At 43.5% G+C, this 25,261-nt stretch overlaps 1 protein-coding gene across 1 annotated transcript in view; it reads left to right on the top strand.

The window, feature by feature from the left end:
• The window catches only part of RASSF4 (Ras association domain family member 4), a 568,816-nt gene that overhangs the window by 95,081 nt on the left and 448,474 nt on the right, over positions 1–25,261 (top strand). The window contains exon 2 of the mRNA XM_086921856.1: positions 15,457–15,518. The gene's annotated coding sequence lies outside the window, so the exon portion shown is untranslated. The remainder of the gene's footprint in view (positions 1–15,456; positions 15,519–25,261) is intronic.

Below are 25,261 nucleotides of genomic sequence, written 5' to 3'. Positions count from 1 at the left end.
GAAAAGTAGACGAAATTCTGAATTCAGCAAGGGGTCATTTGTGTAGATCCTTCAAGTTTTTGTTATAGAAACTAACAGTTGAAATAAGCCAATGTTTTCACCTGTAACTTCTAAGTATGACATATGTTTAAAATCAATATACCACTACATCCACTGGAACCTTCTGGTTGTGGGGATATATATGACTTGTAGGTTCACCAAGAACTCGAGGAACCCAGAGCCAATAACTGAGCTGCATCATGCGATGGTTTTTCACTGTGTACCGGGTACATAGCAATTCATTTGGTATAATATAAAGAGTAAAAAATAGGTATCAAAGACGCCTATGTATTTCCAAAATGGGAACAAAATATGGAGATTAGAAGCAGTAGCTATTTGCACAGCTCCGGAAATAGCGGAGTTTTTCAGGAGATTCTGGCTAGGAAAACGTTGGGGATCCACGCTAGCCATACCTCCTTGGACTTCCCTGGGTGTCTAGTTTTCAGAAATGTGTGGATTTGGTAGGTTTCCCTAGATGGCCGCAGAGTCCTGGGCCAAAAACCCACATGCCCACCCTTGCAAAACCGGGTCATTTTGTGTTAGGTAATTTTGATGTCTCCACAATAGATTTTAGGTCCTTGCCTGTCGCGGGAACTTGGCCCACCCACACGAGTGAGGTACCATTTTTATCAGGAGGCCTGGGGGAATTCTGAGTGGTAGGAAAAGTGTGGCGGCCCAGTGATCCCACAACTTTTACGCACAGAAAAGTGAGGAAAATGTGTGGGTTTTTTTTAGCTAAATTTAAGATTTGCAGGGGATTCTGGGTGGGAAAATGTTGGGAGACCCATGCAAGCCACACATCGCTGGACTCCCCTGGGTGTCTAGTTTTCAGAAATTCTATGATATAGCTGTGCACTGCTGGTTTTTATCAATGTATAGTTCACTGTAGTTCGTGCTCCTTAGGATTACTCCTAGAAATCAAATACACAGAGGTTGCACTGACACAGGATGTGTGGGTGTCTCCTAGGGCACAGATATGGGCGCTGTCATTCCAACAGCCAATGTATTTCCAATGCATTTCGGCGTGAGCCTTCGTCAGGAAAATCTGTAAATATAAATGAAGTAATGTTGGGGTTCTGTACCGAATGACTACCTCGAAGTATTCATAGCTAATAAAGTGCCTCTATGGTAGCCCATTTTGAATGTGTGCTCAAACACCCGCTAAGGTGCAATTATGTGCTAGTGTACCATAAATATCATCGTGCAAGGGTGAAAGAAAATAAACGAGCTTGTTGTTAAAATCTAGAACGAAGTGGCATTTATAGCATTAGTCTCATGGTGTACGATGGAGTGTGCTTGAACTTAAATTAACTTAAACAGGGTTGCGAGTGTGTTGGACTAAAACTAATGGCCGTGAAATTCAAACGGTGCACAGTGTGCGCTTTAACACAACATCGCGCTCAGGCAAATAATAACTTACCTCTAGTAAAATGTAGAGTGCGCTTAGACTCGATTCAAGGCATCCGCCATGGTTCTCCGTGCTGTATGTGGCGTGTGACGTATAAAAAGGGGGGTGGTTCTAACTAATGACGCTACACGCTTGAAACGAATTAAAGGGATAGTGCTGGATTATGTGCTTGTGTTCACTATCGGTCTAAAAAAAGAGTTAGTGTTGAATAGCGTGTATTGCATCAATGTTCGCATAGGGTGCATAAAGTGACATTTGGGCACTATAGCCACCTGGTGATACCTAAAAGCATAAGAAACAATTAAACAGTAACCCACAACATCTGTTACGCTCTGCTTCCTATGTTACCCAAAAATCATAGGGTTATTACTTTAATCATAGATAGATAACAGCCAAATTCAGTACTTTCATTCATCCCTCTCGGTTTGAGGGTCTGCAAATGAAATATCCAATAGTTCTCTTGTTTCAATAGGGTTTTCTTATTGTCTCTATCATGTTTTTCCACAACCTCCAAAATACATGCTTTAATTTGATTAATTTGATGGCTAGCATCAATGTAGTGGGAAGCCACTACTGATTTAAGAGCTCTAGTCCTGATGTTACTCTTGTGTTCATTAAGCCTCACCTTTAGTTTCCTTTCCGTCTGGCCTATGTATGCCTTACCACAAGGGCATTTAATCACGTAGATAATGTTCATTGTGTCACATGTGGCATTGACTTGTAGTCTGATTTTGTTGCCCCTCATTGGGTGTGTAAAATGTTGCAGTTACCACAGTTTCTACAGGGGACGGTGCCCTTGAATTTTCTAGCTGGTCCTTCAGTGGGTTTGATAATTTCCCTCAAGTTCCTCCCTTGGGAAAATGCAAAGACAGGCATTTCAATGAAAATGTCTTTAAAATCCAATTCCACTTGCAAAAGAGGCCAATGCTTCTTGATAATATTTTTGAATTGTGGACTAGAGGTAGAAAACTTGCTTACACAAGTGATTTTAGGGTCTTTTATGACCTTTTGTGATGATAACAATGTTTTTCTGTCGCGGGCGGTAACTCGCTCCATAGATTGTTTCAAGGCTGACTCTGGGTATCCTCTATCTCTGAAACGTGGGATCATTTTATTTGACTGTTCCATGAATTCCATGGGGTCCGAGACAATTCTTTTAACCCGCAATAGTTGCGAGTATGGTAGATAATGTTTAAGGGCTTGTGGGTGGAAGCTCTGGTATGCTAACAAGTTGTTCCGATATGTTTTTTTTAATGAATAGGGTGGTTTCAAATGTATTGTTCTTCTTCCTTAATGTAACATCCAAATAATGTATGCACTCATCTTGAACTTCAAAGGTAAACTGTATGCTTTCATCTACTTCGTTTAATTCCATGATGTTGTTTATCAGTTTTTCTTTAGTTCCTTTCCATAAGATGAATATGTCATCTATATATCTGAGATATAGACGTAGATGTTCTTTCCATTTGTGGTTTTGTAATATATGCTGATTTTCATATTGGTGCATAAAGATATCTGCATCTGCTGGTGCTGCCAAATTTCCCATTGATGTACCACGTTTTTGCATATACCAATGATTCTCCCATTTAAAGTAACTATGCATTAACGTAAAGTTTAACAGTTCCAATAAAAATATTTTCATGGACTCCTCGTAGTCCATTTCCAGTAGGGCCATTTCTACTGCCTCTATACCCAGTTGGTGTGGTATAGACGTATACAACGCTTGGACATCAATACTGCACATTATTGCTTGTTCTCCCTGTTCTAGATCAATGGCTGCCAGTTTATTCAGGAAATCTGTGGTGTCTTTAACAAATGAACCTATTGTAATGACAAAGGGCTGAAGGTATCTATCCAACAGTTTCCCCACTGGTTCGTGTAAGCTTCCACATGTGGACACAATAGGTCGGCACGGCGGTTTTAGAGAGTCTATGTATTTTAGGTGTAATGTAAAACCGTGGAGGTTTAGGGTGGTCAGTGGTAAGATATTTTTTCATTTTCTCATTCACTACACCTTTATCCATAACTTTGGATGATTTCTGGCAGTGTGGTTTGAATTTAGCCTTGTTGGGTTAGCTTCCAATGTCATGTATATATGGTCATCTTGCAGATGTGCCTGCACTTGATCAATGTATTACGACGTATTAAGGATGACTAGAGCTCCTCCTTTATCCGCCTTTTGGCATGTGATGGTTTTATTTTGAGCCATGGATTTAAGTATTCCAAGTTCTTTCTGGGTGAGATTTGTAGCTTTCGTTTGTTTGCGATAGTTGATTTTAGCTAAATCTTGTTTCACTAACTGCTCGAAAAAATCGTGAGTCTTATGGCTGACTGGCGCCATGTATGTGCTTTCATTAGTGAGCCCTTTAAGAAGATCCACATCTTGATCTTTAGGTTCAGTAATGATATTTTCAAAAAAATGACGCAGTCAAAGTTTTCTCATTAATTTAAAAAAACTTATGTTGAGTTCCAAATAATTAGTCTTAGCTGTTGGAACAAAGGACGATCCTTTCTGTAACGTGGCTATCTGTATTTCGTTCAGTTTGATATCAGAAATATTGATTACCGAATTGTTTACTATCGGTTCTTCTTCTTCTTGGCTGTGATGTTGCGAGTTTGTGGTGAACCCCAACATTACTTCATTTATATTTACAGATTTCCCTGACGAAGGCTCACGCCGAAATGCATTGGAAATAGACACATGGGAATAACTAATGGATGAATGTAAAGTGTTCAAATAAATGAAGGAGTATGAAAACATCATAACTATGAATAATTTATGAGTTTGGATTTTGCAGAAAAGTATGAATAAAATACTCTAATATATCGAGAAACATTGTAAAACTTTATTGAAAAACATTGGCTGTTGGAATGACCGTGCCCATATCTGTGCCCTAGGAGACACCCACACATCCTGTGTCGGTGCAACCTCTGTGTAGTTTTCAGAAATGTCTGGGTTTGGTAGGTTTCCTTAGATGGCCGCAGAGCCCTGGAACAAAAACGCAGGTGACCTCTTGAAAAACCAGGTCATTTTGTAATAGATAGGTGGGCACCTGTGTTTTTGGTCCTGGGTTTGCAGACATCTAGGGGAACATAAAAAACAGACATTTCTGAAAACTAGACCCCCGTGGGAGTCCAGGGAGGTGTGGCTTGCATTGATCCCCCAACATTTTCCTTTCAAGAATCTGCTGCAATCCTCAAATTTAGCTGAAAAATCACATTTTCTTCTAATATCTGTGTGGGAAAGTTTGGGCTCAGCGCACAGCCCAAATATCCTACCACTTAGCATTTCCCTCAGTCTCCAGACACCTTACTTTTGATGGGCCAAGTGCCTATGACATGGAAGGGCCAAAACCATGTAGAGATTGAGGGGGGCCCAACACTGGTCCAAAAGGGCAGTTTGTTTATACGTTTTTAGGCTGACGCTACTTTGGGCACACACACAAGTAAGGTATCCTTTTTCTAGGGAGACCAAGGGGAATGCTAAGTAGTAGGGAAATTGTGCCTGTGTGGTGATCCTACAACTAACCCACAGAGAAATGTGAGGAAAATGTGACTTTGTAAGTAAACTTGAGGTTTGAGGGGGTTCTGGGTAAGAAAACGCTGGGGATCCATGCAAGCTACACCACCAGCCAAGAGTCAGTACACACACACACCAACATCTACACACACCACCGGCCAAGCGCCATCCACACACACCGCTAGCCAAGTGCCATCCATGTACACGACCAGCCAAGCACCATCCACGCACACCGCCAGCCAAGCAGGGCTGGGAACAACAACCAGCCTTGCAGATTGCTGCTCGACCGGCCCTGGGAGGGGGGCATGTTAGTAAAAAGCACTGCTTCTGCTTTTGTTACTGGTGCCCGATATTGCAGCACTGCTGCAAAACCGGCCCCCAGTGACAAAACCGCTCCCCATGCCCAGAAAACCAGCCCCCACCCCTCAAGCCCACCAGGGAAACGTCCAGTGCCTGATACGGCCAGTCTAGACCTGCAGCCAAGCACACAGCTAGCCACGCACCAGTCCACGTCCACGCACACTGCCAGCCAAGCGCCACTCCACGCACAACACCAGGCAAGCGCCAATCTACATACACTGTCAGGAAGCGAGAGTCCACCCACGCCGTTAGCCAAGTGCAGGGCCATAAACGCAGGGAGCAAAATGGTAGGCAAAGGTCAGTACATGCAGACTGCAAGCCAAACCCCAGTTTACACACAAACTCTCCCTAGCTTCTGGTGGTTTTCTGCTCCTGCTTGGGTGCAGATGAGAATAACAATATCACTGAAACAGCCAAAATATGTGCCTAAAAAAAAGGGGGGAGCAACCCTTGCCTATGGGGCTTCTCACTGGCCTGCCCATAAACAAATCCCTAGTGCCTAGTGGGCTTTCTGCCCCCCGCAGGGGGCAGATAAGGGGCTATTGCCCCGATCTGCCTTCCGGGGGTGCAGAAAGTCTTTTTTGGTGGAGGGGCATTAGCTTGCCTCTTCTCGGCAGCCCCCAACCTACATATAAAAAAGTCCCTGGTGCCTAGTGGGCTTTTTGCCCCTGTGGGGCAGATTAGGGGCTATTGCCCCAATCTGCCTTTCGGGGGTGCAGAAAGTATTTTTGTTGGTGGGGCCATTAGCATACCCATTTTGGGAAGCCCCCACCCCTAAATCAAATTTAAAAAAAAATCTCAGGCATCTAGTGGGCTTTCTACCCCCCACCCCCTGTTGCCCCTATTTGCCTCCAGGTGGGGCAGAAAGGTTGTGCAATATTGCGGGGGTGGGGAGCATTAGCATGCTCCCCTTTCCAACAATACCTCTCCTGACTTTCTACGTGCTCAGGGGGCCGAGATAGCCCCCTGAGCACGTAGAAAGTGAAACTGAAATGAGCCGATTTCAGGTTTAGTTGCTTTAAAATTACTTCAGTGCGACATTGTGTTGAATTGATTGTTATTTCACAGAAACCAGACATACAGCCTCGGGAGCTGGAGAAGCCCTTCCCCAGCTCCCGAGGCTATTCGGAAGAACCGTCCGACGCAAATGAGCACTGGTGCGTCGGACGGCTCCCAGCCGTCCAACGTACTGAAGGGGGTTAATTGGTAGGTATTAAAGTTTTTTTTCCTTGGTAGTTACTGTGGGCAATGCAGGGAGCATTGAATATTGCCCTTCTAGCTACTGGCAGCCAGTGGAGCGACTGCAGGATTGGAGTCATATGTTCTCTTTGGTGAAGGGGGAGGGAAATCCTTGTGGCAGCATTTTAGATAAATTGCATTTTTGCATATAATGAATGCAGGTGCACCTCTCCATTGGCATAGTCAAGCTTGGTGATTGCAAGTTTGAGGATGGTTTGCTCTTTATGTTGGTATGCAAGGTATGGGAAGATGCAACATGGTGTTTTATTGTGTAGAAGGCATTGTTTTTGATGTTGTTAGCATGAGGCATGGAGGATTATTCTGAATCCATGGTTACTTCTAGGTTTCTAGCTTCTCTTGGAGTTGTCGGAGGGGGTTGAAGTTCCTTAAGCCATAAGGCAGTAGGCTGGTAGTTTTGCAATTGTCCGCATGTCATAATTCCTCTCTTTGCAATATTGAGTTTTAGATGGTGATTTATCATCCATGTGCTTTTCACAAAGGCAGTCAGAGTTTTCAGTTGTAGAGGTCTTCAGGGCTATCTATTTTAATAATGATATGGGTGTCATCTGAATATTTGTCACAGGTGAGTTTGTATTATTTAATCCGATTTGGTAAGCAGGTTAGGTAGATATTGGATAATAGAGTGGATATGATGGACTCCTGAGGAACTCCACAGTGTTATCTGTGAATGACTGATGAGAAAGGGTGTAGGTAGACTACACTTTGTTAAATAAACACCAACCCATTTTAAATCATTCTGTGTGTGTGTTGGTGGTGGACAGTGTCAAATACAACGGATTAAATCCAGAAGTAATGAGGCAGCTATACCATTTTTGTTTACTGTGTTTTAGACTATCCCAGATGGATATATTGCAGCACAGTTCTACTACTTGTTTAACCGCTGATAGAGAGTCATTTTTGGAACTCCTGACCCTCGCTACAGTTACTACAGATGATTCAGAGATGCTGGATGGGGACATTTCTCTCCCAGAAATCTGAGCAGCAATAAAGTATACGGCCCGGAATAAAACTACCGGCACAACCGGGCTACCAGTTGAGTTTTGCTCAGCAAATGTTGAGACACTAGCCCCCAAATAGTCGATCTCTATAACACTGCTAGTAATACAGGCTGCTGCTGCCCTCCATACGGCAAGCCCTAATAGTGCCCCTACTGATGCATGGGAAATTGTCTCATGACAAAAAGGCTTACTGTCCGTTATCAATGATTAACATCAATGACAAAATCCTCAGTAGGTTTCTGGCCAGTCGTCTCCTGCAATGTATGCATACCCTCATACATGAAGACCAGACATTATTCATCCCTGATTGCAATACAGGCCTTAATATTCACAGGTCCCTTGTGCTACTGGAAGCTGGCACATACATGAGATGGGCAGCGGTCTTTCCAGTGACTATTGAAAAGGCATTTGACAGCCTGGAGTGGGCCTTCCTCTATGGTGTAATGAAACACCTGAGTCTAGGTGTTATCTCCTTGACAAAACTACAGTATACTGAACCCTCGGCCAAAGTTTGAACGGGTCGGGTTATCTTGAGTGGCTACAGAGTGGAGCGTGGGACTCGAAAAGGCTGCCCTCTGTTTCCTTTTGCCCTGGCAACGGAGCATCTGGTTAGTTATGCCAGGGCCAATATTGCTTTCTGGGGCATAACGGTTGGCGCCCAGATGCATCACATCTCGTTGTACGCGGATGACCTTTTGATCGTCTGCATGACAAAGGGGAGGGCACTGATTGGAGCTTGGTGGCTACTGGAGTGCTTTAGTTCCCTGTCAGGACTCTGCATTAATTGGCAAAAGTATTGCATTTTCCCAACGTTGGGGACTAGACACTAGCGACACTGGAGAGGTTACAGTGGGAATCCAGATGTTTGCCCGACCTTAGAGTTCAGGTGCATCATTACTAAGCATGGGCGGAAAATCCGTTCCGCTCGCGGATTTTGCTGATTTTCGGGAAATCCGCAATCCGTGAGATTTGCGAATCTCCCGCAAAATCCGCGAGCAGCGGATTTTGCTCGCACTGCTCGCACTGTTCGCGTGAGTTCGCGGCTTCCCAGTACAACTTCGCGCCCCGCGAATAAGTGCTAAATTGCAGAAATACGATCTTAGCAAAACTGAAACTACTTGCCAGGTTCAAAAGTTCAGGCTCATCATTAGTAGCCATTTCCTGTAGTGCTTCCTGAGGGGCCCCTCCAGAGTTCAGTTGCCAGTTGCAACTATTATGTGACCCTGCTCTGAACCTCAGAATAGTTACACATATGCCACAAAGGTCCTGAATTACAGCTAAGGGAGACAATCAGGAGCCAGGCTGGAAGTTAAAATCCATTAATCAGCCCCTAATTCATTATTGTCAGTTGGGGCAGGGCAGGTGTTGTAACTAATTTTGCAACAATGAAAGCACTTAGCAAGTGCAAAAGATCACTAATCAGGGCGCACTAAGGAAGCAGGCGCCAGCTAAAAAAATATTCTGTGACACATTAATCAGCCCCAAATTAATTCAGGTCACTTGAGGCAGGGAAGGTGTGCTTTGCTTTGCCGAAAATAATGTACACTGGACAACCAGAGGGTGTGGTGATGAAACAGAGGGTGGCATGGGTGGGCCAGAGGGTGGCATGAGTAGTCAGAGAGTGGCAGTGGTGACAGAGAGTGGCAGTGATGAAGAAGAGTGTCCCAAACAGGCTGGACACGTAGAAACAACAAGTTCGCGAAACTTGCGACCCGACAGGTAAGTTCGCAAATTGCGAAATTGTAAAAACCCTCGCGAACTGGCAGAAACACGGGCGAACACAAAAAAAAAATCCGCAAATTCGCGGGAATTCGCGGATTTTGCGGATTGCAAATTCGCAAATCCGCAAAATTCGCGAACGCGAGATCCGCAAAATTCGCCCATGCTTAATCATTACCCCCACGGACCTGCAAGAGGGTAATATGGGAAGGCACTTCAGGCACAACGTTCTAGCATTGAGTATTAAAAACCACTTCCCTTATCAGTAGCAGGCCGTGTTGCACTATTAAAGATGGTGGCTCTCCCCTGCCTGCTGAACTTTTTTTGTGGTGCTGCCAGTATGGATTCCCAGGGTGACCTTCTGGGGCGACTGATACTCCTCACTGGTTTCGTACGGGGCTCTGGTCGCAGAAAGGTGGCTCTAACTACACTTCAAAGGCCAAGGGTGGACAGTGGCTTAGCCGTTCCCGATTTTAAAGCCTATTATATAGTGGCACAGCTTAATTGGATGACGGGCAGACTCTATCCTGGGAGGGCCCTGGGCCCTTTTGTGCCCCACCTTCCTAGCTTGATCCAGGAGCTGCTCGAGCTTCGCCCTCCTCGTTTGGATAGCACCATGGAATTCCAGGTCCGGTATATGTTTTGGGTGCATGATCTGTGGAGAACACCAGTGAAATTCCAGTACTCCCCGGATATGCTGATGGGATTTCTTGATGTGCTCCCACACAGTGGAGAGTGGCAAGGCTTGATGGACTGGATGGAGGCAGGCAACATATGCGAAATACCTCTAATTATGACCTATATTGCTTTTTAACAAGGAATAAATCTAAACAATCTTTACACAGGGGAGAATGTCAAAGAGGAAAGCTAACAACTTGTATAATTAGGAAAAGTGCAAAATGAAACAATATGGCCCAGCATCCACAAATCTGGATATAGTTTGGTCAAATCTACACAGACCAGTTTCTAACTGGCAGAACCACTTCATCTAGGTTCTTTATGTAATCTACCAAGTACACCTTTTGGGTCTCTTTGTCTCATTGTGTTCAGTTTGTCTCCCTATGTTTGTTAGGAATGTTTTTTAATAACTGTTATGGTATGTATGGTATGCAAGTGTGTATGCGAGAATGTTAGGATCAAATAGATTGTTAGGGGCACTTTTTCTTAAGCCATATTGTTTCATTTTGCACTTTTCCTAATTATACAAATTGTTCCTTGTAATATGGTGAATCGCTGTCTAATATGCCAACTAACAAAATGAAATGTGCAGTTGCATAAAAATTTTCAAATCGATATAAATTATATAAAAAATAAATCAAAATCTGTTTTGATAATACTTTCAAGCGTTAGCTTTCCTCTTTGACATTCTCCCCTGTGTAAAGATTGTTTAGATTTATTCCTTGTTAAAAAGCAATATAGGTCATAATTGGAGGTATTTTGAATACGTTGCTTGTTTTTGTCTCCCCCCTCTGGACCTAAAATCATTTGGGAGAACTCTCTTTCTTTGCCTGGATGTAGGCAGGTGCAACAACAGTGGGGACCCTCTTATCTGCAGAGAGGCTCCTTCCATTTGAGGAGTTCCAATCACAATTTTATTTGCCACAGGTTAATTTCCTGTTTCAAGGTGCAGTGACCGCAGTAGCTCGCGGGCACTAGGGGACGGGAATGGTATAACCGCTACACTCAAAAATTTGAAAATACTTGGTCACCTCGTTCGGGGACCTCTAAGGCAGTCACAAGTCTCTATAAAATACCAAGGAGAGACGTACTATCACCCAAGATAATCCTAGATCCCGTTGGGAGGCGGCTCTGGTTGGTTCTAATACCGGGGAAAGATTGGGTATCCATTCTTGAACATATACACATAGTCTCCAAAAATGCACAGTTTAAGCCTAGTCATTTGTATTTACTACATAGGGCATACCTCACACCTGGGAGGATCTACAGACACTTTGCAATAGATGAGGCTAAAAGCCCGAGGTGCAAGGAGGTGGGGGGCTGAGTTCCTCCATAAGTTTTCGGAATGCCCGGAGTTCCGAGATTATTGGGTGGAGATCGTTGAAGTGATGGCCGAGATCACTGAAAAAGAAGTTGCGTACACTCCTGGTCATTGTCTCTTAGGCTGGTTCCCACACACGACCAAGAATAAAGTCACAAGCGGGTTTCAGGAGGTAGCTTTTCTCATAGCAAAGCGAGAAATCACTAGGAACTGAGCGGGACTAGGAGGTCTGGAAAAAGGAGTTGCTGAGATGGGCGGCCTATGAGAATAAGCTGCTGCTCTAAGAGGCCAGAAGAGGGCTTGGGTTGATGAAAGTAGCCAGGGCTTGGGAGTCATTGGTATAACAACTTCAGCACCCGGACCCATATTCCCCTGACGAGGTGCCGGGTACCCCCTAATGACTGTAAAAGTAATGGATACTGGAATTCCCTGGAGGGATGTCTTATGGGTGGCCTGAGTTCATTTTACAACCCGAAGGTTTGGGTGGCACTACACAACTTCATAGCACCACCTGTTCAGAGCGGAGGGGACTTCTGCTTTTTAAGGATTCCAGAGCAGACCAGGACATGACTGGGGGAGGTGGAATTGGTAGATCAAGGGGGTTACTTTTCTCCATGACTCGTCGAATGTTGTCTGGAGAGGGGGGGTGTCACCATCCTCAAGAAGTTGCATGCTGGTTAACACCTTCCAGGACCTTAGGTACTCATATTGTCGATAATTGAATATGCATATAAAAGCCACCTAAAAGGCCTGACTACATTTCTATTGCAACTCATGGATGGATGTTGTACATAATGTATATAAAACGTTCAATAAAGTCTGTTTGAAATAAATTTGAGTAGTGGTGGCTTTTTGTGGTTCTGATGACTCGTTTGTATGCTCTGTTATACTGCTGTAGCATGCTTTTGCCCGTTTCACCTCCTGATTTTTTTTTTCCATTTGCATTGTAGTATGTTGAGTTGTATTTTCGTTTTTTTGATGTTGTCATTAACCCATGTTGTGCTCGTTTTGTGCTCAACTCTGGATGTGGTTTTTGTTGGTATTGGTTTGTCCAGTGCAGTGGAGATCCAGTTGGAGATAGTGTGTTTTGCCATGTTTATTGGTTTTTTTTCAAGATGGGTGTTGAGTTGCTGGGTACCTAGTTTTTTTCTGTTGTCTGTATGAGTGTTTTTTGTTGGTGGTTTTGTTGTCTTCAAAGTGTTGTTATTGATAGGTGTGTGGTTCTTGAAGGTGATGATGTTGTGGACATTATAGCTCATGGGGAGTTGTCTGTAACTGTGGCTTGCCCCATGGGTGCAGATATTGCATGTAGTGTGTGCCCTGCGAAGTGAGTTGGGCCAGAAAATGTATGTCTGTAAGTTGAAGAGTTCATGTTTGGCACTGATATCTGTGGTTGTAGTCAGATTTGTTTCTTGTCAAACTATATGTTGAGGTTTCCTAGAATGTTTAGAGTTGGTTGGCCCAGATGGGTGCTGGTTACAGTACCAAGTAGGTATCTTTTAAAGTTGGCATTGCTGCATGGTGGTCTATATATTAAGAAAAAGTTATAGGTGATAGTTGGAGTTTTTGGAGATCTTATCTCGATGATTCACAGCCGTCTATGGTGAGATTTTCAATTATTATTTGTAGTGGTTTTTATTAATGGATAGCAGCTAGGCCTCCTCCAATTTTGCCAATGTGATTTTTGTTAATGATGTGAAAATAAGGAGTGATGGCTTCATGGCATGCGGGTGCAGAATCTTCACTGAGACATGTTTCTGTAATGAAGGTGAGGTCCTGAGTTTCTTAGAGTAGGTCAAAGATGTTCAAGCTATTTTGTTTTCGTTTTCATGGATCCTTAATTTGAGAGTAGGCGTTCTAGTTCTTGTGTTTCTTGCTTCTTTATGTCCTGTATTAATGATGGATGGGGGGCGGAGAGGATATTTTGATGTTACTGGTTTGTGGGTGAACTGTGCTTGTGGCTGTTGTTGGAGGTGGAAGGGAGGTTGTTTGAGCAGAGAGAAGTGGACTTTGAGATGTGTATGTATGTGTAGGATTTTTGTGGCGGGTCATGATGTTGTCTGGTGATTTCTGTATAGTTTCTGTACTCTTGCGAGTGACTGGGATATTGAGTCCTGGAAGGAGATACAAGACCTCCAACGTTCTCTTCCAGAGGTATGGTGTTGACTAAACCCTTAGAGAGAATTCTTGAAGCAAACCTTGGCAAAACCAACTTAACTTAAACTGCTACTGACTCATTCCCAAGTATTGGGCTTAGGTCAGGTACACTGGGGTAGGCGTAGTTAGAAGCACCAGTTGAGTACATTAGCTAAATGTATATATGAATGTATATATTTTATTCATTTTAACCATTGTATGGCTAAGAAACCATATCAATGCTTTTACAGTATTATTTCGCAATCCTCATTTTACTGTACGCACTTTTTATAATAACTAGTCTTGCAATTGTGGCAATTCATTTCTCTTGAATGAGAAGAAAGACTGTTCAATAAATAATACCTTTTTATTGAAAACGCCCGTCTCGCTATTTCTCTGCATCTTGGTGAAAGTAAACTGCACAACTGACTGAGTAAAATAACTGTCTATTGTTTCACACGACTCTAGAGATTGACTCTTATTCTAAGGAGCAAAGTTGTCATGTTTATGCGGTTCCTGGAAAACGGAATCCCTTCTTGTCTGTACCAGGGAATCTGATCACTTCCTATTCAGTCAAGAAAGTTTCCAGTGACCTCTGAGCTAGTTGGTAACAAACCCAATTAAGTTTAGCATAGTCCGTGGAGACCTGAAAGATCCGCACTTCTACGTCCATACTACTGTTTGTTATTCCAATGCGCAGGGCCTATTGGGAAAATAGGAACTACACTACAAGGTCCTGAGTTTCTTAGAGTAGGTCAAAGATGTTCAAGCTATTTTGTTTTTGTTTTTGTTTTCATGGATCCTTAGTTTGAGAGTAGGCGTTCTAGTTCTTGTGTTTCTTGCTTCTTTATGTCCTGTATTAATGGTGGATGGGGGGGGGGGCCGAGAGGATATTTTGATGTTACTGATTTGTGGGTGAACTGTGCTTGTGGCTGTTGTTGGAGGTGGAAGGGAGGTTGTTTGAGCAGAGAGAAGTGGACTTTGAGATGTGTATGTGTGTAGGATTTTTGTGGCGGGTCATGATGTTGTCTGGTGATTTCTGTATAGTGTGGGGGGTGGGAGGGATGTTGTTAAAATATACGGTCAGGGAACCTTGTGATCATACGTTCGCTTCTACCCTTGATTTTTTTTTTTTTTACTCGCATGTGGATTTGCGTTTGTTGGATAATTGGGATGTGGTTAATTAATTGTTGTATTGTTTGTGATGGGTTGTGTGGCGATTTGTTTTTGTTTGCAAAAAGTTAGAAGGTAGATGGAGAGATTTGTTAGTATTTAAAGTTACTCAGAGGTTATATATGAGGGTGTGTTGTAGAATAGGTTGTGTTTTAGGGACTATTAGTTGTTAAAGATGTTGTAGTGGATGCTAACCTGAAATTCTTATGGTGGGAATGCAAAATGTCTGGCCCTAGGCCTTTTCCAGGCCCTAACAGGCAACACCCTTAACGTGACAACCAGGCTGGACACTCGGAGTCCTAAGGTTAAATAGCCCTGCTAATCTGAAACCAAACCGTAAGCCCAAGGTTAAATAGAAACCTTAGTACTGACACACAATCAGAACCCTATCTATATCAACTAATCCGACACCAAACCCTTCATGAAGGGACATAGGACCATGGACGGAGTGGGAAACGGTTCCCTAGTTATTGGTTCTGTGAATACAATACAGTATTAAAATGTAGGTTCTGTTCTTGCTTGCCAATTTAGTATGCCCTAGTTTCTGGGCAATTGGGCCTGACCCATATGGAGGATGTAAATACTGGATGTATGTGGATTTGTTTTCTTTTCTATCCTGTTCTTGAACGATGGTTCAACAACATTGCTGGTGTGCACATACCATTCATTTGAGCCTTTAGTCATTGGCTGCCTTGCCTGCCTATCCCAGTTCATGCAAAAGTGCATTGTGCACCACATCCCAAAAGCCATCTCTGTGCTTGCTCTGTCTGCTGCTGACTCTGAATTTGTAACTTGCTTAGTATAAAAATTTGATGCACTAATAATCATTTCTGTGCTCCTCCAGATGCCCCAAAAGAAGCTCCACCCCAAACAGCTCATCATTGATATTTGAAAATTTCAGAAAAGGTAAGGACTGTCCGGCATGACTGCTGCGTGAAGTTTTCATTACCAGTATTACATTTGTATGTGTTCGGCTGAATGACACTCGGGCTCACAAATATAGTGGAGCACAGTTTAGAGGTAATTCCTCACATTTTTAAAGTAATGAGTTACAATATTTTAACTTTCCCAAAAATATATACATTCCCATTCTTTTGGTTGGTATGGTTGATCCCCTTATCCAGTGGTCACCTTCTGTGTCAGTTGGCTTCTGTTTAGAAGCAGGGTAGAGCCCAGAATATTAAATCATGACTGTTACTTGGCTGTTCTTGTTTGTTGGAGTCTCCTAACCATTCATGGGATAGGCTACTCTATAATGGACAATGGATATTTTCAGGAAGCCCATTTTGGCAACAAAGGGATCTAAGGGACATCTAATGTGTTTAAGTGATGAGCAGAACAATTGTGCACTTTGTAGATCTGCCCCAATGTATGCCTGGGACTTGCAAGCGAACTCTAATGGAACCTGTGACCTCTTCGTTTTGCTAGTCTTTTCCATTGCCTTCACTCGCTGTGCAGGGCCTATCCTGAAATAGTGTTGTTTAAGTCGGTGGAGACAGGTGACCTTAACATATATGAAGAGTGTTTGGGGGTCCCTATCATTCTACAATTAACAGCAATGCAAATGTATTTTGATTCAATAAGATTAATTAATTGCTATGCATTCATGCTCCAAAGAGCTTCATTATTTTATTTTTCCTTTCTGAGATTCTTACATGCTCGGATTGTCTAATTTGTTTTTAAAAATAAATCTCAGGTGGGAGTACGACACCCACTTACGACAGCCATGTGCGGGATTTAGACTTGTGCAGGTCAAGATAGTCTAAAGAATGTAATGCACTAGGACGAAGGATATGATAAATCTATATCCTTGTTAGAGAGCTCGGGGTAATCGGGTGATTTCTTCCACTCTAAGGCTGTAACCCCAGATCTGAGGGCTTTGGGATGAGACTGGCGCATGCCTAAATTCCATACTGGGAAATTGTAGGGTCTAGCCTTATGATATTGTGGATATGGAATGATTACACTATGCACCCCAACACAATATGTCCAAGCACTGTGTAATACTGTATAAATGATCGCCCGCGAGATGTATCCAGACACTAGGGCATCCCCCAAGAACTGACTTTTATCATATAGTGTTCAAACATGCAATGGTGCATGCCTGCTAAAAATATGCTTTTTAAAGCGGGGCTGCCCCAGAAAATATAGGGACATTTGGGGACTGTGGATGAAATACAGAAATGTGTCTTAGGCTGAGCTTGTAATCTCATCTCCAAGACCTCTGCTATAATACCGTCAACTTCAAAGAGCTCCCTTGAAGAAGAGTCTGTATTATTGTCGGAGACATCCATTCATCTTGTGTTACTTACTTTTTGTTTTCGAAAAAAAGTTAGTCAGGTTGATGCTTTGTTTTATTTGAACTCTCATAAATCATTAGAGGAAGGATCACTTGTCCTGCATAACCTGGGTATACAGGCGACGTTTGTGTTAGTCCCAAGTAAAAAACCCTCATGCACGTGTAAAAAGGAGCGTAGTATCGGTATATCTTGATTCTCCGCTATTTATACACGTAACTGCATAATCATTGGGTTAGTTGTTATGCAACCTCCACCTGGAGGTATATACCCTTGGTTAAAAGCAGTAGTGAGTAGTGATAAGTGGTAAGTGAAATATTATAAAATACTCGGACAGCCAGACTTACATTTTATTTTTTCTGGATTCGAGCAGTTTATGTAAAAATATTTAGATGTGCATAAATTGAATTGTAATGGGTCATATGCACTCAATTTTCGTGATAGGAAAAGGTCGACATGTTTCAGCCCTCAATTGCCAGTTTGGTCATGTGGGCTTTCTTCAGGACCATGTGAAGTGAATTAAAATACCATCTATAAGGATTACTTATTCTGGTAGGGAGGTGTTGCAAAATGACATATTAGTCCCTTGCTGAGTTAAGGTCTTGTAGTACCTCAATGGTGCTTTTTTGACGCTTCAAAGGGTACCAGGGGGTCAGGGAGCCTACTGCGGCTGAACCTTTGGCACGACTTGTGCTGACACTGCCTTCTTGGACCTCTGCCTGTTAACCGTCAACTTCAAAGAGCTCCCTTGAAAAAGAGTCTGTATTATTGTCAGAGACATCCATTGGTCTTGTGTTAGTGAAAAGTTAGTCAGGTCGATGCTTTGTTTGATTTCACGTCTGCATTACTGAAAAGGTGCATAATAGATTTTGAAAATGATCCCCACTTGTATCCACTTCTAAAGAAAAGATGAATGTTTTTAATAGGTGTCTTTCAAAATCTAACAATTTTATAAATAATAGTATATTATAAATGTATGCAGTTAAAAACGCACAAAACAACAATCTTTAAAAAGTATTAGAGTAAGGCATTGTAATATTGCAAAATACAATTGGACACTGGCACCTTTAATACTTATAGTCTATCAGCTACATGAGACACTTTCACTTGAACGACTAACTTCTTGCAGAGCAATTGGTATAACCTTAATCATTTTGAGAGGTCTCTGGGTGATTTAAAATTGTGCACTAAATCAAGGCTAATCTGCCGTGTCCCACAGACTTTCAGATCTCCCTTCACACAGAGACGTCCACTTCCCCCCTCTTGGCAAAGACAATGGGGCAGACCGTGGTGACATCATGAAATGATTCTGCAGTTCCTGTGGTAGCATCTCTGAGGCCAGACCAGGTGTCCATAGTCTCAAGTGTAGTGATCTGCTGGTCACTGTTCTAGTGTTTCTATCTACCAGCCACTCCCAGAGGGCTGGCTTACACTCTACCCCATCTCACACCCATCCAACACAGGCGTCACAGGACATGTGATCCTGACAATAAAAGGGACCGGGTGCACGTGCCCTGGGCCAGTTCTACCCAGTAAAATACAGTGTCCGTGTGTTTACTAATAGTGCATGGGGCCTAGGAAACCGTGGACATCCGGGTGAACGTTTGCCTTGATAGAGAGAGAAACCTTATGGACATGGAATATTCGGAAAGGACGAGACGGGAATATTATATTAGTATGGATATGGATACTAAAGAGAGAGCCTAAACCTTTGAGGCGGGTAATCTCAGGAACCACAGCACCAATCACAACACCCAATACAGCATTGGAAAGGGAAGTTGCAGCAGAAGGACATAGGCTATGCAGACGCCCACCATATACATTTAAAAGGTAAAAGAACCGTGCCAGCAAAGTAGTCCCTTGTGGGCGTGTCTGGGTTGTGCTGTGGGAGTGTGCTGGGGGGCATGACAAACACTGGGGGCGTGTGGTGTGGTGCTAAACCCTAAAAATACCCCTGTACCCCAAAACCCAAACCTAGCCCTGAACCCTATAAATACCCCTGTACCCCTGTACCCCAAAACCCAAACCTACCCCTGAACCTAAAATTACCCTTGTACCCCAAAACCCAAACCTAGCCCTGAACCCTAAAAATAACCCTGTACCCCAAAACCCAAACATATCCCTGAACCCTTAAAATACCCCTGTACCCCAAAACCCAAACCTAGCCCTGAACCCTAAAAATACCCCTGTACCCCAAAACCCATACCTATCCCTAAACCTACCCCTGTACCCCATAACCCAAAACTATATCTGAACCCTTAAATACCCAAACACCCCAAAACATATACCTCAGTACCCCAAAACGTATACCCCTATACCCATACTTACCTTATCCAAACATTAAAAAAACATGCTTTTACCATTAATGCATTTACAACGAATTTCGTTGTAAATGTATGCGTGGTAAAAGCATATAAAATGTAATGTCATGCGTTATAATGGCATTGCGGAGTCATGGTACTTTCGTAATGAAAGTATGCGGAGTGATGGTATGCGGAAAGAAAGTTGCGGAATAATGGGTGTTTACCCTCCCCCGGTAAGTACATTGGTGGCACAGCGGCCCACATCTCCAGCAACATACTCATATTTTTTCACCACCCATTTGAAAAATGCACAGGTCTCTCTCATTGAAGGCCAGCACCAACATACACTTTTAGACACTCCTCCCGCCACAAGTTCTAGAATTTCGAACTTTAGAGCTGGGGAGCTACATTCAAATCTCAGCATCAGCTCAACATCCTGGCAAATCGCTTTGTCTCCCCGTGCCTACCACAAATGAATGTGTTCTTCTGTAATGTAAATTGTGCTCATGCCATGTTGTCGAGTTTGTGCTATATAATATTGTCAGGAAAAATAAAGTAGGGAAACTAGAGTTCACAAACACACTACTGAACGCGCACTCTTAAGTGCATCATCAGTGCACTGTGAATCGGTGCGTTTCACAGGCCTGTCACAGATAAGAAATGCTATCTAAACTAAATCCTACAAAACAATATACTACTGGCCGGCAGCAATTCATACCCAGACAACGTCGGGACGGGCTGCTAGTATTAGATATTTCTATGAAGAGCCCATATAACAGGTAACTTTAATATTGGTGAGACACCATGAACAGAGCAGCTTCTTGCAAGGCCATTCATTGGACTGAGATGTAAAGAGAAACTAATTGTAAAACAATTCGGACCCAACCGGCCAGACTTAAAACTACAACAAAGATACCTAGACCGAGTGAAGACTTATTCTCAAACACTTGGAACACACGTTGATTGGGTTAGGGGGTGTACTTCCGAGGTCCCTTCGCTCGGGATCCAAGTCCCTTCTTGTAGTTCCCCGAATCAGAAAGGCCAGATTGGGCAGGAAGGCCCTTTCCTATCTGGGTCCTTTCTAATGGAGGGAACTTCCTCTACACCTGAGACAATGCTCTGTCCATCTTCAATTGAGGAAGCAGCTCAAGACTACCCTCGTTTGTCCTTGATTTTTTTTCAGAAGACATTCGTCCTCCTGCCGCCTGTCCAAGCGCAGAGATACCCCTTCGGGGGTGGATTCAGGCGCTATACAAATAAATAAATAAATAAATAGGGCCCTGCACCATTACATCCAGAAATGGCAAGATACCCAGATTAAACCTCATAGCATTACATGTCAGGCCACAGTTTAGATATGGACGAATTATTGGGACTTTAAAAGTGCACAGCAAAATCTACAGAGGTGGAGAGGTCACAGTCCTGGGCTCTCATCTCCTAGCAGTGGAAACGCTGAGCCTCTCCCCGCCTGGTATCATTGTGGTACGGCCCATGAATGCTCTGTGTGAAGAGTAATGCTATTACAACAGCTTGAGTCATGCATTTGGCATCGCACAGCCTATGGCTGACTTCCAACGTTGACATCAGTGTTTCTGAGTTGCTGCTGTACTGATGAACCCTCTGGGTATTTATACATGAGTGTTCGTGTTCTGAAGCGCCCTTTGTATACCCAGCTGCGTTTGGAATCCCTTTTTAGAATGAATTCCGCAAATATGAATGATTCACAATCAGCTGAGGGGTCAAATTTAGTGAGATTAATATTGCACTTTACTTAATGCTGCAGTCGTTTCGCAATGAACATTTCACTTTTTGACCACTTGGCGGCGCCAAAGCATTAGCTTTGTACAGTTGGCCAGACTACAACGTATACCAATCTGCTGCTTATTTTGTAAAATGGCAACAAACTTGTCATTATTATTTCAGTAATGTTTACTTATTTCTTATAAATGGGAGGTGTTGGGGATGTGCGCCAGTGAGGGGGGAAATAGTCTCTAATAGTGGTCTCCAGGGCGTGTCATTCCGCGAAAAAAAAATGCAAAGTGAAACAGCACGGCGAATTCGCTAAATTTTTGTTTCTACATCGGCAAAGTTGCGGGACTGGTTCACTTATTAACGGTGTTTCGCGTGGTACAAATGACACCGTTTGCAGCATATCTGTGGACTTTAGTACTACGGAACAGGTTCACAATATCCTTTGTAAATAATTCAGGGGCAGCTCTTCCGCTAAAGCGGAGGCAAATGTCGCCCTTTTCATTGCCACGCAGTGATATAACCCCTAACCATCTAATCCTTAAGGGAGGGGGGGGGGGGGAGGCAGTTGGGGCGCTAGGTTCTTTCAGTTCTGGGCCATATCTCTCTTTGCCATCACCAGGGCAAGCCACGTCAATGTCCGTTTGTGTCGGTTACTGTCCACGTCTGTTTGAATATGTAGGAGGGTCAATGTATGCCCTTGCGTAATCTGCCAGCCAATAATGAATAAGGGCACCCACAAAGGACAGAACTCCCGCCCAGAAGGGGGCCAGGGTCATGCAGCCCATACTATGTCTAACAGTTTGCCCTCTGAATCCTCGCAGGGCAGGCAATGTGGAGATGGAATTAACCCCCTCTTGATAAGCCGTGTTCTTGTGAAATATGTGTAATGTAGATACTGCAAGTGGATAAGTCCGAATTGGGATGTCATCGAAGGTGCAGTTGGGTGGTGAGGGCTTCCCACCTGTCATCATCCATCCATAAGGGCGCCCAGGTCGTTCTCCCAGGCCTTTTTTTACCTGCTGGAAGGATGTGGGATTGTGGATCACAAGAGATTTGTAAATGTAAGAGATTCCCAGCCTGTTTTTGGAGAATACTTTTGCTTCCACGGTATTGAACATTGGGAGCTCTGCGAGTGATGTGATATACTGTATCAATGCATGCCTAAGCTGAAGATACCAAAAGAATTGGCTATAGTACAGTAGGAAGTAGTTTAGGAGCACAGCAAAGTATTTTATGGGGATCCTGCTCATCACAACCCCTAGAGTGCCAATCAGGTGCCATTGTCTGAAGCCCATCAAGTGAGTGACCTGTGGAAGATAGTTGTCGGCATACTGTGTGGTTACCTTGGTAGATCCACCCAGCAGCCCTACAGTCTGAGCGGATCGTGCCAGACCTTCAAGACTGTCCTGGTGGCAGGTGGGAGATCTAAATCGTCTGGTCTCCATATAGAAGGTGTGACAGCTGTGTGTCCCACATGGCCCATTGCACAGATGCATTCCCTGGGTCTCCATTCAAGTCGAACCACCATTCGTTGAGGACTCCCTCCCGCATTAGTAGATTTGAAACATTTTTGTAGCGCAATTCTAGCTGTGCCATTCTGCCAGAGGAATCTCCCAAACGTAAAATTAATTTTCTGAAAAAAGATGTGATGCAGTGTACAGAGAAAATTATCGAACTGGTACAACAGTCTCTCCAAAGCAATCAACTTCAAGATCGAGAGTTGCCCAGGACTGAGAGGGGCAGTGCCGATCAAAGGCTCCCATTCGTTCCACCCTGATACCTAATATTCTCATTCAATGTCCTCCAGGGGTCTGGCAATAAGAACATGCCCAAGTATTAAAAAACCCCTTCTGCTATGCGCAGGTGACACACCCATTCCATTACTGGGGACGAAGTACCTTTGGGAAACAGTAGATTTCGTAGCCTTGAGGTGAAGCCCTGAAAAAGCCCCCAAAATCCACAGTATCTGAATCGGGCAGGGTTCCAACCACTACAGATCACTCAGAGTAGAAGCTTGCCTAAATAGAGGGTGGTATATCCTCAATTCCTGGCATCTACTCGAACCTCCTGAGCTGTGCATCAACCCATATCCATTGGGCCAACGGTTCGAAGGCTTTTGTCAACAATCTGGGTAGCGTGAACAACCCTGTTGGTGGCCCTCTGCACCTCCAATGTCTCAGAGGTCGTCCGTCCAACCCTGACCCTTGCCAAGTGCATGTACTGCTTGAACCTGGGGCCAAAATGTTGCTTATCCAAAAGGACCAAGAGGTAGTCTCACACAATAGAGTTTAAGGCTTTTTTTAAAAAATCTACTAGAAAAATCGCCAAGGGCCCATGGAGCATCCCCACCAGTGCCAGGACATTGAAGACTCTCATTATATGATGTCTGGTTGCTTGCCCAGGCATGAACTCTTAATGATCCCTGGAGAGGAGACCAACTAACCAAGGACTTTGAGTAGCCGGTTTGCATGGACCTTTGCGAATATTTGAATATCCACGTTTAGGAGGGAGATCAGATGGTTTAATGAACAGCGGTTCGGGGGATATCCCAGCTTATTGATCACCACCAGCTTTGCCATCTGGAGATCCAGTGGGAGCTTACCGTCGGCAGGCGCCGATAAAAAAAAAAAAATCTGATGCATGGACCTATTGTTTTGAATGAGAATGCCTTAAACTCAACTGGGAACCCATTTGGCCCTGAGACCTTCCCCAATTTAAGCTGTCCAAGAACTTCACGGAGCTCCCCTCTTTGAGCTCCTGGTCAAGTAATTTTCCTCTCCACAGGGCTCAGTCAGGCATAAGGAAGTCTTGTACAAAGTCGGCCAGGACATCTCTATAGCTTTAGGGCAGTGTTCTTCAATCTGTGGGGCGCACATTCCTGGGGGCGCGCGACACCTTCCCAGGGAAGGCGCGCACTCCACTTCAATCTGACCTTTGTTCCCTGCGTCCCTCCGTCCTCCAAGTCTTCTTGGTGGATTCTGGTATGTGGAAGGGGGAGTGAGGGGAGATCGATGGGGCAGGAGGTGCCCGTTCTTTTGTCATATTAACTCTCCCAGGAGGAGGTTAATTCACAGAGCTGACAGCTTCAGCTGCAGTGGGAGGCAAGGAGTCTCCTCTACTTAAACCAAAATCAAACAGACACACTTTTGGTTTTAGCAGAGGAGACCCCTTGCCTCCCACTGCAGCTGAAGCATTTTAGCTCTATGAATTAACCCCCTCCTGGGAGAGTTAGCTCTTCCCAGAACAGAGACAAAGTTTCCAGAGTTCGAGTCTCGGCAATGAAGCTGAATATCCTGTGATTCTGGGCACATCACAATCTCCCCGTGCCTAACAAAAAAAAATGAATATGTCCTCATGTAATACAACCGGTGCTATGTAAAGCGCTCTGATACCTGATTCAGGTCAAGTTTGCGCTATATAAAACTCAGTAAAATAAAAAAATAAATAAAAAAAACAAGTGGGCTCTGGCCCAGGACCCCAGACTTTCAAAGGGGGTGGGAGTGTGTGGGGGGGGGGGGGGTGAAAGAGCCAGCTCTATTCTATAGAGTCTTGCCCTCATGACCTTGAATCATTTTAAAACACAATGTTGTAAATAGCGTTTTTCAATCATTCATTTTAAATGTGTAAATGTCTATTACAGACATTTTGCAAACAAAATGTGTTTATGCGTCATGCGACATCCATATAAAAAGTTTCTTTTAGATCAATACATGACCTTACATATGAGAAATAGAAGGGTGTGACAGATTATTTGCAGTAATATTGTGAACTGCTGTTGTGTTACATACTGAAAACACACATCACTATCCCTGAATATCCGATGTACACACATTTAGTATTTGACCAAAGAAGGCAGGAAAGAGCTGAGACTAGATCATAAAATCAAAGCTGGTCCGAACAGGGGCCCTAAAAATACATTTGTCCCACATGCCACAAAATCCTTAAAACGTCCCTGAAAGTTTCTTTTAAAATTACACAGGCAGGTGCGCAAAATGCCAGCCAGCCATGTGTTGTTTAAACAGCTTGCAAATTGCTAAATATGGTTATAAATAAGTATGTATTCATTTGTAATGTTAACAAGCTCCCGGTCCCCCCTTCTTTTTGTTGATTCATTTGTAATGTGACTTTTTTTTATCTTTGTTCCCTTTTATTATCAGTCATTGATCATTCAGGCAGCTCTAGAAAACAATTAAAAGTTCTATCTATTTGTATTGTCTGTGCATACTTTGAACAGCAAAGTGCTGAAAATACAGCTTTAGGTGACTGCTTATTTTTATACCATCTGTGACATCAAAAT

This window comes from Lissotriton vulgaris, chromosome 5 (assembly GCF_964263255.1).
Source record: "Lissotriton vulgaris chromosome 5, aLisVul1.2, whole genome shotgun sequence".
NCBI classification, from domain to species: Eukaryota; Metazoa; Chordata; class Amphibia; order Caudata; family Salamandridae; genus Lissotriton; species Lissotriton vulgaris.
This window is presented reverse-complemented; position numbering and strand designations above follow the sequence as displayed.